The sequence below is a fragment of the Dipteris shenzhenensis genome, chromosome 32 (genome assembly GCF_047967505.1).
Source record: "Dipteris shenzhenensis isolate YYH24624 ecotype China chromosome 32, Dip_SZ_1.0, whole genome shotgun sequence".
In the NCBI taxonomy this organism is placed as follows: Eukaryota; Viridiplantae; Streptophyta; class Polypodiopsida; order Gleicheniales; family Dipteridaceae; genus Dipteris; species Dipteris shenzhenensis.
The window spans coordinates 20625048-20640370 of NC_141627.1; the positions used below are offsets into that span (position 1 = coordinate 20625048).

Consider the following 15323-nt stretch of genomic DNA (forward strand, 5'->3'; position numbering starts at 1 on the left):
GATATTCTTGACTGACAGGTCATTGAATAGTTGCTGCTGTTTTTTTTTTAAATGACAGAACAATCATTTTCAAGACTGAATATCTCTTTCCTGGTGCGGAATTGCACTTTATGCCGAACTGGAAAGTTGTAGTTCACTGAACATACTACAACTTTGCTTTTGGAAGCAAGTTGATCCGGTATAAGCTGCAGGAGTTACAGCCTCTGCAAAACCACAAAAAGTTGCAGTCTACTGTCTATTTGTGACCAATGTGCAGGAAGCTGTTTTTCAGGTGAGAATATCTGAGAATCCAGAAGGATTTGGCTCTTGAGGTCAACTGACAAGTTGTAGATCTTTCTACCAGCTACAACTTTGCTGTTTACAGATTTGGCATCCGGTCTTTCAGTGAAAAGATATCACTGTTCAGAAACAGGGACAGCGTGTTATTTTGCCCAAAGTGGCTGTGAGGTATTGTTGTAGGGATTTCTCTTGCACAACAGTGAATTGGGAACTCACAGTAAATTACAGAAAGTGATTGGGATCTCACTTCAGTCCAAGGGCATTATTGGCATTTTGGCAAGTCACTTTGGCACATTTGGCAAGTGGTGAATGCTTGATTTTGTTGCCAAAAAATTGCGCGCTTGAGGTGATGCATTGGTGATGCAGTAAATGCCATTTCGATGCATTATGGATTTGCATTGGTGGATGCCGCACTGATGTTTATGGATAGTTGAGCTGGGCTCCTATTGCCATTGGTTGAGCAGGCATTGCTCATTTGGTTCAGTGCATTTCTTACTTGGATTGCCAGGCATTGGCAGGTTACTGGGCTGCATATATTCTTGTTTATGCCTCTTTATGGCTGAGTGCTTTTGAGCATTGGATCAGCCAGTTTATTTGGAGACCTGATTGGTCTGGACAACACTATATTTTTGGTCATTTGGGTTGCCTATTGCACTATACTGCTCTTTGGTTGTGAGCTATTGTGCCACAGATATGGCATCTACAGCTGGTAGTGCCCTCTTTGATATTGAGAGGTTAGATGGTTCAAACTTTCAATATTGGAAAGAGCATATTTATGATGTGTTAGTGCAGAAGAGGTAGCATAAGCCCATTCAATGCAAAGGTGTCAAGCCTAATAGCATTAAACAGAGTGATTGGGATGACATGGATGAGCAAGCATGCTCTATCATTCAGTCATCACTCTCGAAGTCAGTCTACTTGCAGGTACAGGATGGTGTACAGGGTGTAGACTACCATGCATATGAGTTCTACACTCGTATATGCCGGATGTATGACCATGATAGTGTTATGTTACAGCATGATGGGCTGAAATATAGCCTTGATATGTACTCCAAAGGTCGATCAATTGGTAGAAACAGGTCATGTTCAAGGGGGAATTCCAAGAGCAAGTCTAGCTCTCGGACTTGTGTTAGATGTTTCTATTGTGGAAAGTATGGCCACATGAAAAAGTATTGCTGGAAATGGCTGAGAAAATACAAGAAGAAGAGCAAGGTTAAGAATGACAGGAAGAAGGAGAAGAAGCATGTTGAGCTTCAAGGTGTGGATGCCAGGGTTTCCACTAACAGTAGCAGTGATGAAGGCATTCGTTTGTCTATGTCTGACACCTCCTTCTTGGCCACTGATGTACCCATTCTTGATGATTGGATGTTAGATCCATGTGCTTCATGTCATATGACCCCTCATAGGTCATGGTTCAGTGCATATCAGGAATGCATTGTGGAGAGTGGTTTGATGGGCATTGATCATTCTATGGATGTCTATGGTTATGGGGATATCCACCTTGTTATGCCTAGTGGCTCTATTCTTGTTCTACAGAGGGTTAGACATATACCAGGACTTGCTACGAGCAAGATCAGTACTGGACAGTTGGTTGAGGCAGGTTATCATGTCTCTTTGGGTGATCATGCATGGAAGATTGCTAAAGGCGATCTGGTTATGGCTAGGGGATCACGGGTTGGATTCTCTTATGCATTGCATGTATCAAGTGTCCAAGATAAGATGCTTATGATTAGTAAGCAGCCATCAGCTAGTTTATGGTATGCCAGACTTGGACATATGTCTACTGCAGGTATGGAAGCCCTTACAACATTGAGATACATTCCTGTTATGGATGTCTCTCAAATTTTATGTCATGATTGTGATGATGGTCAGCAGTCAAGATCCTCCTTTGTGAGGAAGACAGTCAGTGAGAGGTATCTTGAGCCATTGCAGTTGGTTCATAGTGCAGTTTGTGGGCCTATGCCTACTGTTTCACTGGTGGCGCCTCTTACTTTGTGACATTTATTGATGCTGCTACAAAGTACATATGGGTATATCCGATTCGGCAGAAGCATGATGTATATGATACATTTCAGCGCTTCTTGGGTAATGCTGAAAATCAGTCAGGAAAGAAGCTATTGAGCTTGATGGCTGATGGTGATGCAGAGTTTACCTCTTCTAGATTTCAGCATCTATGTGATACACTTGGTATCAGGAGGGTGTTGACCACTCCTTCTCTTTCTGCTCATGATGCCTTGGCAGAAGGCATAAATCGGATTCTATTGGACAGGATTGGTAGCATGCTACGGTATGCAGGTCTTACCGAATGCTATTGGGCTGAGGCATGTAAGACAGTTACATACTTGCTTAACAGGTCACCCAAGAGATCTCTGAATGGTAGAGTGCCATTTGACTTCTTGACAGGCAGGGCACCATGTTATGAGCATTTACGTGTGTTTGGCTGCGAGGCTTATGCTCATGGTTCCCGATCGAGGAGGTGTATCTTCCTTGGATACAGTGAGTCCAGTGAGGACTACAGGTTATGGGATTCTTCAACTAGAGTTGATACGCAGCCATAATGTCTATTTCAGAGAGGATGCTATGTTTAGACAGCCCAGGACTGTGGATAGCAGGAGAGTGGTGTTCCAGGAGGGTATAAGTGCACTGATACCTCCGAATTCTTTGCACGGGCAGCCCATATCCCTTGAAGTGGGAGGTTTTTCCCACGGTGAGCAGGTTATAAAGTTGGGACAACAACGATTAATTATTGCTTTTGGTCAGAGACAATCAGATGTCTCAAGTATTCCACAGGTTTATACTCCTATGGAGATTGTTGATGCATCTTCTATGGAATGTTACAATTTACTCCTAGGATGCGAAGTGCCTCTTGTAGATGAGGATGAGGCTATGCATGGTGAGGAGGATACCTTGGCTAATGATGCCCGGTATGATCCATTGGCTGGTTATGCCAGGATAGATGTGGTTTCTGCAATTATTGACTCGGGTCATATTGCGCATGGGCAGAAATCATTGATGTGTTTGCTTCGTAAGTGCCTCCATGGCCAGAAGCAATCCCCTCGAGCTTGGCTTCATAGGTTTGATACCGTTATGAGAGCTCAGGATGTGATGCGCAGTGAGACAGCTTATGGTCTCAGTATTCAGGAGGTCGCTATCCTTCTGAGGTTACTTGCCATATGGTTCCTTATGGACAAGGATGCTTTGCAGTGGGAGCTGCATGGTCTTGATGATGTTTCTCAGATACTTGGTTGTTTTAGTATGGAGAGGGGGAAGTTACTGAGTACTCCATTGCCTGTATTGGCTCCATACTTGAAACACAGTAGGCTTGACGATCACAGATCAGTTGAGCAGCAAGTTATGGTTGATATGGCAGCCATAGTACTTCATGCATCCATGACTGTGTTGAGACTGGTTCTCACATGTTTGCCATTGGGGCTACACTTCCAGTTCTTGCTTCCGTTGCAGTGGGAGTTGGTAGCATGATTATGGTAGATTTTGGCAGTAGGGAAGCGGTTGTGGACATCAGGTCCTTATGCTTCCAGGAGCAGCATGCAGGTGATGCAGGTTGGGTAGACCAGCAGAGGTCTATTTTAGGGCATGTGCTTATGGTCACAAGTGGTACAGAGACATTTTCTTTACACAGTGATAGTTCAGGTGCTATGGACTTAGCACAGGAGCACGTGGTGGTGAGAGTTCACTCTCCCAATGAGATCTGGCATGAGATCTTGGTTGATAGGCGTCTACAGCTTGTCATTTTCTATCCTGCAGACCTGATGTCTGCTAGCAGCTTATCCTCTATGAACTTTGCACATTGTAAAGTGCCGATGGGCATAGGATGATGGTGTGGTCATCTTGTTTTTCAGCCTATGGCTGATTGTATTATATGTGTACTATACTCCCTTAAAGGCACACTACCTTTAAGTGGGAGGTTGTTGGGGTAAAGGGCAGTGTGCCCACCCACTTGTACAGTGCCCATGTATACTCATATATATATGATAGAGGAATAAGCTGGAGTAGCTTTTGCTCCACCACTTTTGGTGTCTCCGTATTCCTTTGTGTGTGCTCTCCTCTCCCACAATGATGAACTACAGAGAAGAAGAGAAGAAGATTAGAAGAGAAAAGAAGAAGATAAGAAGAGCAAAGAAGAAAACAAAAGAAAGAAAGAAGATAAGAAGAGCAGAGAAGAAAAGAGAAAAGAGGAAAGAGAAGAGAATAAGAGTAATAAGAGAAAGAAGAGCATAGAAGAAAAGAGAAGAAAGAAAGAACAATGCATGCCCTCTTTCCCTATCCTACCCTCATGCTTTATCCCAATTCCCCTCATGCAATCCCTTATTTCCATCATGCATGCCCTCTTTCCACAAGCATGAAAAAGCATGCTCTACCCCTATACATATGCATATGCATACCCATAAAGCTAAAGAGTTATGCATATGCATATGCATAAAAGAGTTATGCATATGCATGAAAGAGTTAGGCATATGCATATGCATATGAAACATATGCATCAAATCTTTATTCATACAAATTGAGCATATGCTTATTGCTTTAGCCTTAAAATTTTTAAATCTTCATGCATGAAGATTCAATGTATAATGCTTTATGCATGATCATCAATTAGAATTAAAGAACAATGCTTTCAACCTACCCCATCTCATTTGTGAATGCTTAAGGCATTGAAAATTCAACTTAAACATGCATGCAAAGGAAAGGAGAAGGAAAGGATCGAGAAAGAGAAGAAGAAGAAGAAGAAGGAATGAGTATGGGAAAATTAAGAAATGAAAATGGGGATGAGAGTGAGAAGGAGAAGGAAAAGGGAATGAGAAGGAGAAGGAGAAGGAAAAGGGAAAAAAGAAGGGAAAATGGAATGGCAAGGAGAAGGAGAAGGGAGAATGGAATGGAAAGGAGAAAAAGAAGGGAGAATGGAATGGGAAGGAGAAGGGATAATGGAAGGAGGAGAAGAAGAAGGGAGAGTGAAATGGGAAGGAGAAAGGATAATGGAATGGGAAGGAGGAGGAGGTTAAACTATCACAGTACATCTATAAACGTGACTACCAGCGTGTCTATAGGTGTGGGTGCATAGTTCAAAAAATAGCTTGATGCACTGTTAGATGTGCTCCGATGCCAACTCTTGACAAAAGTTTGACAAGACAGGCCGACCGACCCCCACATAAAACAAAAGTGCCAAAAAAATCCTTTCTTGCATGCAAAAGAGGACAAATCTGAAGAAAACATCTTTCCACAAGTACAAGAAGCATCATAGATTGAGAGAGAAGAGCAACTGACAAGAGACTTACCTTGGATAGAGGTATAAAAAGCTTCTTCTCCTTCTTCTCTTGTGGCTTCTTTCTTCACCGTCTTATCTTGTATGCTTGGAGATTAATGTGTATTCTTGGAGACGAGGTGTAGAGGCTGAGTTTCACTTGGAGATAGAAAAAAAAGCTGAGATGTATGCAAGTGCAGCGAAGTGAGGAAAAGGTTTTGCTCATGTAGGTTTAAAAACAAGCAGTGCTTTTAAAACTCATCTATTAGTCCATCTATACTATATAATAGATGTGCCTATAGATGTGTTTTACATTACATATGCGCTAATAGACGTGTTACACATTTTTGGGGTAAAAATTTCAAGGGTTGGCTTCACTAACATTTTGAGTTATTATTATTTATAGGATGTCTTCATCTTTAACAAGCACCTCTAGTAAGGATGGATCCGTTTGTCTCCACAATCGTAAAATGTGGTTGGAGTAAAAAATAAAATGTATGTGTGATCGATGTCAAGGGAACATGTATGGTACAAGAAACTCCTTGTCCATTACTTTGCTCCGTCCTTTCCCTTGAGGCACAATAGAGGTAATCCTCAGGTCTAAGTTCATCTGTCCATAATTGTGGGAGAGAGCCATCCACATCAACACAAAACTCAGAAATATATACAAGTGACTCTTGTACCAACCAACTCTTGGACACGCTATCTTTGGGCCTTGCATTTTGCCTCACAAAACCCTTCAAGGTCTTCATGAAGCACTTGAGGGACAACAACTATCGTGCATGTACAGTACCACATATAGCAATCTCATCCACCAAATACACTATGACATGTAGTTGGCTTGTGAGAATAGAACGTGGAAAGGTCTCCTCCACTAAACAAACCACCTCCACTAACATAAGTCGAGAATCCTCAAGTGTGGTGGGATCTATTTCCTTTGAGCTCACATACCTAGAAAGAAAAAAGTACACCATATTGGCAATATGCAAACCTTGCATCAAGCATTGATACGCTTCACATTTTATATAGTGTGAGGTACCTCACAAGCTCGCCCATCTTGTAAATACAATCCTTCACGTCCTTTGATGCACAATGAGAAATGCTAGTAGGTCATGGTATGAACTTAACATATGAGCGATGGTTGATTAGTTAATTCTAGACTCACAAATTTGGAAGGAAAAAGAGATTATGCCAAGTCATACTTACTTAGAGCATCTTGTGCTAATCATGAGTTTTCAAGCCTTATAATTACTCTACAGCTCTTTTCTTGCTCTTTGTGAAGGCCCCCTTCAAACACCTCATGCATCTAGTGGAAGTACGAATTATAGTGATAGCCAAGGATGATTTTTTCATGTTAGTTTTGTTAAGAAGCGAAGCTTTTATATTGGTGTCGAAAGTTTGTATGCCCTAATAAAAATAAATGTTTGAAACATTCGCCAGGATTTGAAACTTTTGTGAACATTTTGGAAGTTTCGCTAGGATTCACATATTTTACTTCAAAATTCAAAAGAAAATATACAAAATTGTGCTATATGCTATCCTTATTGTGAAACTACAAAAAAAAATCGACAAACTTTCGCCAGGATTTTATATTAATATATATATGTACCTTCGATAAAACCATCCATGGCACTAATAGCCCACTTCACCGCCACTATCTCTTTCTTTGATAACGTCCATGGTGCAAGGGGTAAAAAGACACGCCCATTTGGTCTCTCTTGTGGTCAATCTTCATGCATCCTCCCTATGGTACGTAGATCCTCCCTTATGCTCAAGGAATCTCTTATCCCAATCAAATGATCCCAAATGGTAGATGCCACATTCTGGAAGATATGCATGGAATCAAGTAAGTGATTGATCTTGAGGTGGGACCAATATGGTAGCCGATAAAAGATGGACTATCTAAACAAAACATGGTGTGATATTTCCATTCAATATAGCACATAATAGTTATGTACCCTTACTGGCTCATGCCATGTGGAGGAGGAGTCATGGAAAGGTCCCAAATTTGCTTCCAATCTCCTGTAGTGAGTGACTGTGGAGGGACTTCATTCCAAGGAGCAACATATCTAGAATGATCAAGTCGGAGAAATCAATGGTGATTCTCGTAGATGACCTTCTTTAAGTCCTCTTCTTGGGGGTTTCACTATAGGAAAATCATCTATATCATGTGCGTTCAATGCATAATTTGAAAGTCCCTTATTTGTGAAATTTTCATGAATAAAACACACCCTTTTCTATTCAATCTGTGAATACCCCCTTTTAATGGTACCCTTTTGTATGTAAAAAATGTGTAAAAATAAGATTTTAAAAAGTCCTTCTGTTGAACCCAAGTGTTATGCTTACATATGCATGGGTGGCTCCCCCGAGTTCCTCTGGTCCTGAAGCAACTAGCAAAGGACCACAAACGGGTAATGCATGGTAACCCGTTGTAGTGAGACCTAAGCAATAGACACAGTTGTGTAAGCAAGGTGGGTTCTCAATGCCACATCAATTGCCTACTCATAATTAAAAGTTCAATGCTTACCTGAATACTGGTCATAGCCTAGGAAGTCATAAACTGCCTTGTATATGAAGTCTCATGTGACGAGGGAGGCCTACTCATGTCATGCACTTTGATACCTCTCCAAAGTATCTCCAGCTCATCAATCAAAGGCTCCAAATAAACATCGACATTTTTTATTTATGTTTCCCTGGAATTAGAAGGGATAACATAACATGTCCTTTCTTAATCTCCATAGAGGGTGGAAGATTATAATTCATCAATATCACTCGCCATACACTATAGGAGGTGATTTTGAGACCAAATGGGTTCACACCATCCATACCCAATCCAAGTCTCAAGATCCTAGGTTCTTCCTTAAAGCTTGGCCACGTGTCTTCAATATGCTTCCACGCAGGAGTGTGATCTGCGAGAGATCTCCACTTGTCATCAGTTGATCGATGGAAGGAATGCCATGACATGAGCTCTGCAATGGATTTGCACTTTAACATATGTTGGATGCAAGGGATTAGTAACTCGAGGGAGGCACATAAGACAGAGAATGTGCACCCCTCAAATATTGGTGTCGATGCTGCAATAAAAAGATGGTCCAACTCCATGCTATCGTCCCTACCTGAGGACTCATGGGCAAATAAATATTACACCATATCATCAAACACCTCCTCCTCCACAGCCTCATGAGGTAATCATGGAGGGCTACTATCATCATCACTCCATGCATCCATAACGGTCCCCCTGAAGATCCCACCTCATATCGTCGATGCTGCGCCTCCTCACGACAAGCATAGTGCAACATATGCAGGTGTGGCACTGCATCTTGTATCAAATTAGAAAAGAAGCATATATCAAACGCTTGAGCACCCTTAGATATCTCAATCAACATCAATGCTTTAACACTTACCATGGATACGGTCATATCTCATTCTCCATACTTTGAGATGTGACTAAGTGTAATTTTGCAAATGTAGTTTAGGACCTTGAGTCGTATTCCGGTGAGAGACGTAGGCTTAAGTGTGGTAAGCAAACATAGTGCATGCATGTGTGAAAGGAACATGCATCCTCATGGTTAGGGTAATGAAGGCTTTCGCCTTCATTAGAGGTTGAAGGGTTTAGGAGGAGTTTAAGGGCTAGAGGGAGGTTCAGGGTTTAGAAGGATATTCCAAGGTTTAGAGAGAGCTTCTAGAGTATAGAAGAGGTTCAAGGTTTAGAAGGAGGATCCAAGGTTCAAGGTAGAGTACATGGTGGAGAACTCGTCTCCCTCATAGATCATGGAGGTTAAGGGTTGAGGAACTAAGGGTTTAGAGGTGAGCATGGGGGAAAAGGAGAGAGAGGAGAAGGGAGGAGGAGGAAGGAGGAGGGGGGAGGAGGAGGAGGAGGGAGGAGGAGGAGGAGGAGGAGAAGGGAGGAGAAGGAGGAGGAGGAGGAGGAGGGAGGAGGAGAGGGAGAGGATGGGTCGCAAGGTTGGAGGAGAGGGGAGGAGGAGTTGCAAGGTTAGGACATGCTTTTGGATGTGGAGTGCAAGGAAGCATGGACACTTGAGACAATTGCATGGAATACCAAAGTAGAACTCAACACAATGCCCCAAAGAGTGTGGGCTTCATTCCATTATGGGGTATTTATACATGTGGGAGAGCTTCTCTCTCTGCATGTAGGAATTGTAAAACATTCTCTCTCTACATGTAGAACTTGCATGGAGGAGTTAGTTTAGTTAGCATTCGGGATATACAACATGAATGCAATGATGTTTCATCTTGAGGGTTATTTAGCAAATTCACAAAAAACTTTACACATAGGCTTGAGGATTCTCTCTCTCATCGCATGTATTTTTTGAATTTAATCATTATCTTCAGTCCCCTCACTTGTCCTCTCATAGACCCTTTATGGACTATTTGGTATGCTCTCCAACAAATCCAGTATGGATTGTGCTATTGAACTTGGACTTCTCCCTTGCCTTTGCGAGTAATTTTCCAAAGGTAGAGAACTATGTCAAATTTCCAATTTAGGACCCCTTAAGTTTTCAAAGGTAGCAAATAGTATTCCAAAGGTAGCAAACAATGTTCTAAAGGTATTGAATGATGTTCTAACATGAAATGAGACTTTATTGTTGTACATATTTGAGGTTTTGTCTTGAATCACTTAGCTCTAATGGTGTGACTTCGTCTCTTACTTAAACCTGTAGCATCATATTGTAGGCATAGCAATTGCTTTTTGAGGGAGAGGGTGACATAACGATTATGGCACTTGCATTCTCCAATTATTGTTGCAATAGAAGGATTTTGGGCCTAGATATGCACAAGGTGCTAGAAGCTTCCCATCCCCTCCCCATGAGGTGCTAGGAGCTCTAATGGACTTGATTGGGAGGGGCTAAAATATTGTTCCCATGGGCTACTGGGAGACTAAAAGCTAGCAGTGCAAAATGCCTATACACCCACCTTATGTAATTGAGCAAGATAAATGTTGCTTTTGACAAGGAGGGACCATGGATAGACAAACTCTCCCACCTTGGCTTGAAGGTGCAAGAATGCAACATGTGCTATGAGTGGCATTATGGTCATAGGGAAAGTGCCAAGGGAGGCGTGTAGGCAACTAGCAATAGTCTGGGGCATGTCACGTCACCCAGTTGCTTTTTCGGACGTTAAGGGCAGCCATGAGGAGGGATGGAGATTAATGGTGACATGGGTGTCCTCCCGTCCGGTGGTGAAAGTGATCAAAATCTTGCTTCTACCAATTTAGCTGATCTTCTGCCTGAGCGATAACCTTGACGTTGAGCTTATGTGTGAGCACTAGCCCTTCTCTAGAGCTTCTTTCCCCCATGTATCTAGTAGGAAAATGAGAGGGCTTTCCTAAGCGGGCAACTGTGCCAGCATCATGTTTAGTCTCCCTGACAGAGCCTAGCGACGACTGCCATGTCCCTTGTATATGCAACGGTGTAGCTTGGACAAACATACAAGGTCACACTGCTATTGTCAATTCCAAGTGCATTATCATTATTTTTAGCCTGGCCAAGGTGGAGAGGGGATTTCCTCGTCTTAAAGGGGGGATTGGAGGTGAGTACATTTAGAGCGGAGATTGCCGGGGGCATACATGGGGAATGCAAGCATTCCCGAGTAGTTTTGCTGAGGCACCCAGAAAAACAAGATGGGGATCCCACTAAGACCTTTCCTTTTGGAGTGACATTATAAGTCTAAGTGTAAGCTCCATAAATATTTCCAATAACTTATAAAAGGGAAACAATGGGTGTAAATTGGAAGGAAAGGAAAAGAGAAAAAGCAAGTGAAGGTGAAGGAATATGGGGAAAGGTGGATGAGTGAAAGAGAGATAAAAGAGATGAAAGAGGTGTGTGGTGGAAGGACCATTAAATAAAAGTGGGGACGTGCCTATTTTGGCAAGAGTAATATAAAGTTGGTGCCATACAAGAGACAAAGAGAGCCTCTATCTTTAGAGAGAGATACCTAACAAAAGACAAAACCATTTAGGATTTCCACAACAAAAGACACGAACATTTAGGACCTCCACACGGAAACAAAAGCCTTAAACCCTAAAAACATTAGAAGCTCTTAAACTACTACTAATAACACACACTTAAAGCTCATACTAACCACAATTTGGATGGTCAAATTGACCAAATGAACTAACTTCAAAAGTATGGACCTAAAAACCAAGCCATCCCTTAGATCGGCCTCCCCACGTGGAGGTTGAGGCTGGGGAGGCCACTGAGTGAGCATGCAAGGGATGAAGGTGAACCCTGTCCCCGTGTGTCTGGTGCCGGATGTTGGTGGACTGAGATGCCAAGCTGCACCGGGTGGAACGTGCTTTGCAGGTCTCCACTTAACACTGCCACAATGGACAATAAAGATGGGCAAATGATATATGACCTGAGTTCCCAGTCTAGCAGTGGACTGCTGGCCTGGAATCCCGTTTTCAGCTCAAGTTGGTCTCGCAGTGGACTGCCAGAGCTCACAACTGAGCCAGCCATTTCTCTCTATGGGGTTGTGCATTCCCCCTGCAAGTGGCGCTGAACCAAAGCCACTGGCTGGCGCGGGGAAGCGCTCTTAGAACCACCCAACAAAAAAGCGTGGGACGCTTAGGGCTGTGCACCACACAAGCGCGGCAACAGGTAAGGTGAAGACACGTGGCATGTTCTTCTTGTAAATGAAACAAAATAATACAAGCCATATCTACATGCACTGTAGACCATTGCTACGTACTCAGCTTGTGTGCTTGCCATCGCTATGGCGCTGCGCATCTCCTTGCACTCTTCTCTTTCCTCTGCTTCTCCTTCCCTCCCCCCATCGTCCAAGCTGCAGGTTCTCCCCTTCCCTTTCCTTCTCCTGCTCCTTCCATTCCTCCTCCTTCTGATCGTCTTCTCACGCTTTTTTCTGCTTCCTGTAGAGCTCTTTCCTTGGAGTATCCCTTCCCGACGTACTCCCCGCTGCTTCTTCCGCCGCATCGTTCCATGACTCCTCAAAGGGGTTCCCGATTCGTTTGCCCGCGGTGAGGAAGTCGCCCTCAGAGTTTCTTTGTTTCCAACTTTTCCAATTAATTACCTGTGTGGTTTCGTATCTCCAGCTTCTTTGAGGATTGTACTCAATGCTCAATGGCGTGCAGATCCGAGCCAGAACAGCGGGTGCCAGCAGAAGTATCGAAGTGGAAGTTGACAAGCCGCTTGGCCTGACTTTGGGCCAGAAATCTGGTGGAGGCGTCGTCATCACCGTAAGTCATGTAACTTTTTAGCGTGCGTAATGTTCGCTTACGACTTCCTCTAAGAACCTCAAGTGGTGAGTAGAATTGTGGGTCTCTTGCCTCTTTTATCAATTGGATCGGGAATTGCAGGCCGTAGACAACGGTGGCAATGCGGCCAGGGCTGGTCTGAAGGCGGGGGATCAAGTAATTTACGAGCAGTTTCTTTGGTGATGAATTGTGGCCAGCTGACAAGCTTGGTTTCACAAAAACTGCCATACAAGCGAAGCCGGACTCCGTTTACTTCGTTGTGAGCAGGTAAAGTATGAGAGCTCAAATGACCTCATGAGGGAAGGAGCTAGCATTAAATCTTGTTCGTTTCTTGCTTCGGAATTTCTCCCTCAGCTCTTGTGTTAACATTACAGAGGAGCAGAGGTCGATGTGAAGAAATTGCCGAAAAGGCCTGCACCTCCGAGATTTGGCAGAAAACTTACGGAGGCCCAAAAGGTTCTGATTCTGCTGAGACCGTTGTGAAATTAATTGGACGATGCTATTCTTTCCATAAGAAAGGGATCATTGTCTCACATTCTGGAACTATTGCAGGCACGAGCAACCCATGTTTGCCTAGACTGCGGCTACATCTACACCTTATCCAAGGCTTTTACGGAGCAGGTGAGGATCATATGAGCATCTGCTTTCACATTAGATTCCTTTCTTCAGTTATCGTCTGATCTCGATTATGTGGATGCTGCTTGAGCAGCCCGAGACCTTTAAATGCCCTCAATGCGCTGCTCCGAAGAAGCGTTTTGCTCCGTATGATCCCGAGACAGGGCGAGCAGTGGGTGGGAATTCGCCACCGATTGGTGTGATTCTGGGTGTTCTAGGAGGGGCAGCAGCAGTTGGAGCACTCGTCTTCTTCGGTCTACAGTAACGTTATCTCCACCGAAGCTCAATGTACAAGTTGAACTGTCTCATCGTTGTGCATCCATTTGACCACCTCTCGCTCCCGTAATCTTCCAACCAAGTCAGCTTAGCAGATAGAAAGTATAGTCTGCCGCATGTGCAATGGATTAATAGGGAAGGTCTCCTGAGGTGGCTGTGAAATGGTGCATTAACTCTAAAGGAAATCAGAGCAAGTATTGAAACACAAAGGTTTCTTAGAACTTAGGTATTAGGTAGTTGCATGGCCTTCAAGTGAGACCTCTTGCAACGATTTGTAAGAAACTTTCCATGCAGCTTGACTTTGGGCCCTTGAGAGCTAGCTATGGGTTACTTCATTTGGTGGGTTTTAAACTTATGCTGCATTCAAAAGCCCTTTTTGGCCCTCCTAAGGGACGATGTTGGTTGTTTCCATGTTTTTTCATTTGAATTTGGTAAAGCTTACTTTCTTAAGGTCATTAGTGTTTTAAATGACTTTAAAACGTTGGGTTAGCTTAGTCTTATCCATCTACTTTTCCTTTCATTAAAAGCAAGTGCTAAGTGGGTTTTCCACCTGTTTTAACCTTGCTAGGGTCTAGTATGGAATGGTGGTCGTGTTTAACTCCATCTTTGCCACTTCTAGAAACACATTAGTATGCGTTTAGTTAGCTATTTAGATGTAAATATGGCTTCATACTAATCCTTACTATTCTCTACTTGATTGTCCTGAAGTATGCATGGTTCTATATTACTCGTTTGTGAACTCTTTTATAAAAGGCTTAAACTCCTACTATGTTCTTAATGTTCCATGAAATATTTACCCTTGTGTGGGGCTCTTGTGGCTTGCTACCTTGATGTGAGAAGCCAAGACCCCCCAATTGCTACTTCTTACCTCTTCTTTTACTCCTCCCATTTTTACATTCCTCCCTTTTCAGGTTACCTTTACACCTTTATTGTATCATTCTGACCATCCTCATTACTTTGATTTCTTTCCCTAGTAGGGGATATAGGGGTATTTTACCACCCATATTTCGAAGATATCAATCAAAAATCTACTAGCGGGTACTTCCACTTAACAAATCATTGTTATGTGTAAAACTTGTCCTTAGGGTTAGTATACACCACCTAATGCCGCCAAATCTGCACCCAGTGTAAGGGCAAGAGGTGGTGATCTTCAATGGGCAAGGTATTTACACACCATGCAAGTAAGAATCTTTTGAACAGTTTGACAATCTTAAATGGGGGATTGAAACTCACTTGGAATTTGATTGGTCTAAGTTTGGTGAATCATTTGAGAAATTACTTATCATGGCCACTAGTCAATTACTATCCCAATGAAAGAAATCGAAAAAGGTTTAAAGTGCATAGTCTGCCCACCAACATGGTTTTAAATACTTTGATTATGCAACTTGAGTTGGCCTTAAGTGAAATGAGACTTAATCATCGCATCATAGTGAGACGATCACATTGGATGAAAAATACTATCACGAGAGAGAGAGAGAGAGAGAGAGAGAGAGAGAGGGATGTGTTAATGTATGCGAAAGGCCTTGTGGGCCTATGGGACAAAGTACACAAAAAAGGAGAATCATACAAGCCACAGTGGGCTGGAGCAAAGAGCGGGTTAGAGCCCTTGCTCTGTACTAATATATGTTGATCTACTAGGCTCAAAAGCTTAAGTAAAAGCCA

The 15323-nt window shown here is 42.9% G+C and overlaps 1 pseudogene across 1 annotated transcript; it reads left to right on the forward strand.

The window, feature by feature from the left end:
- Positions 1-12234: 12234 nt before the first annotated feature.
- LOC147880441 (uncharacterized) lies at positions 12235-14071 on the forward strand (annotated as a pseudogene). Its single transcript, XR_015540562.1, has 7 exons — positions 12235-12346; positions 12432-12533; positions 12648-12752; positions 12873-13037; positions 13145-13226; positions 13323-13391; positions 13480-14071. The product of XR_015540562.1 is annotated as an uncharacterized LOC147880441 (transcript).
- The last annotated feature ends 1252 nt before the right edge of the window (positions 14072-15323 follow it).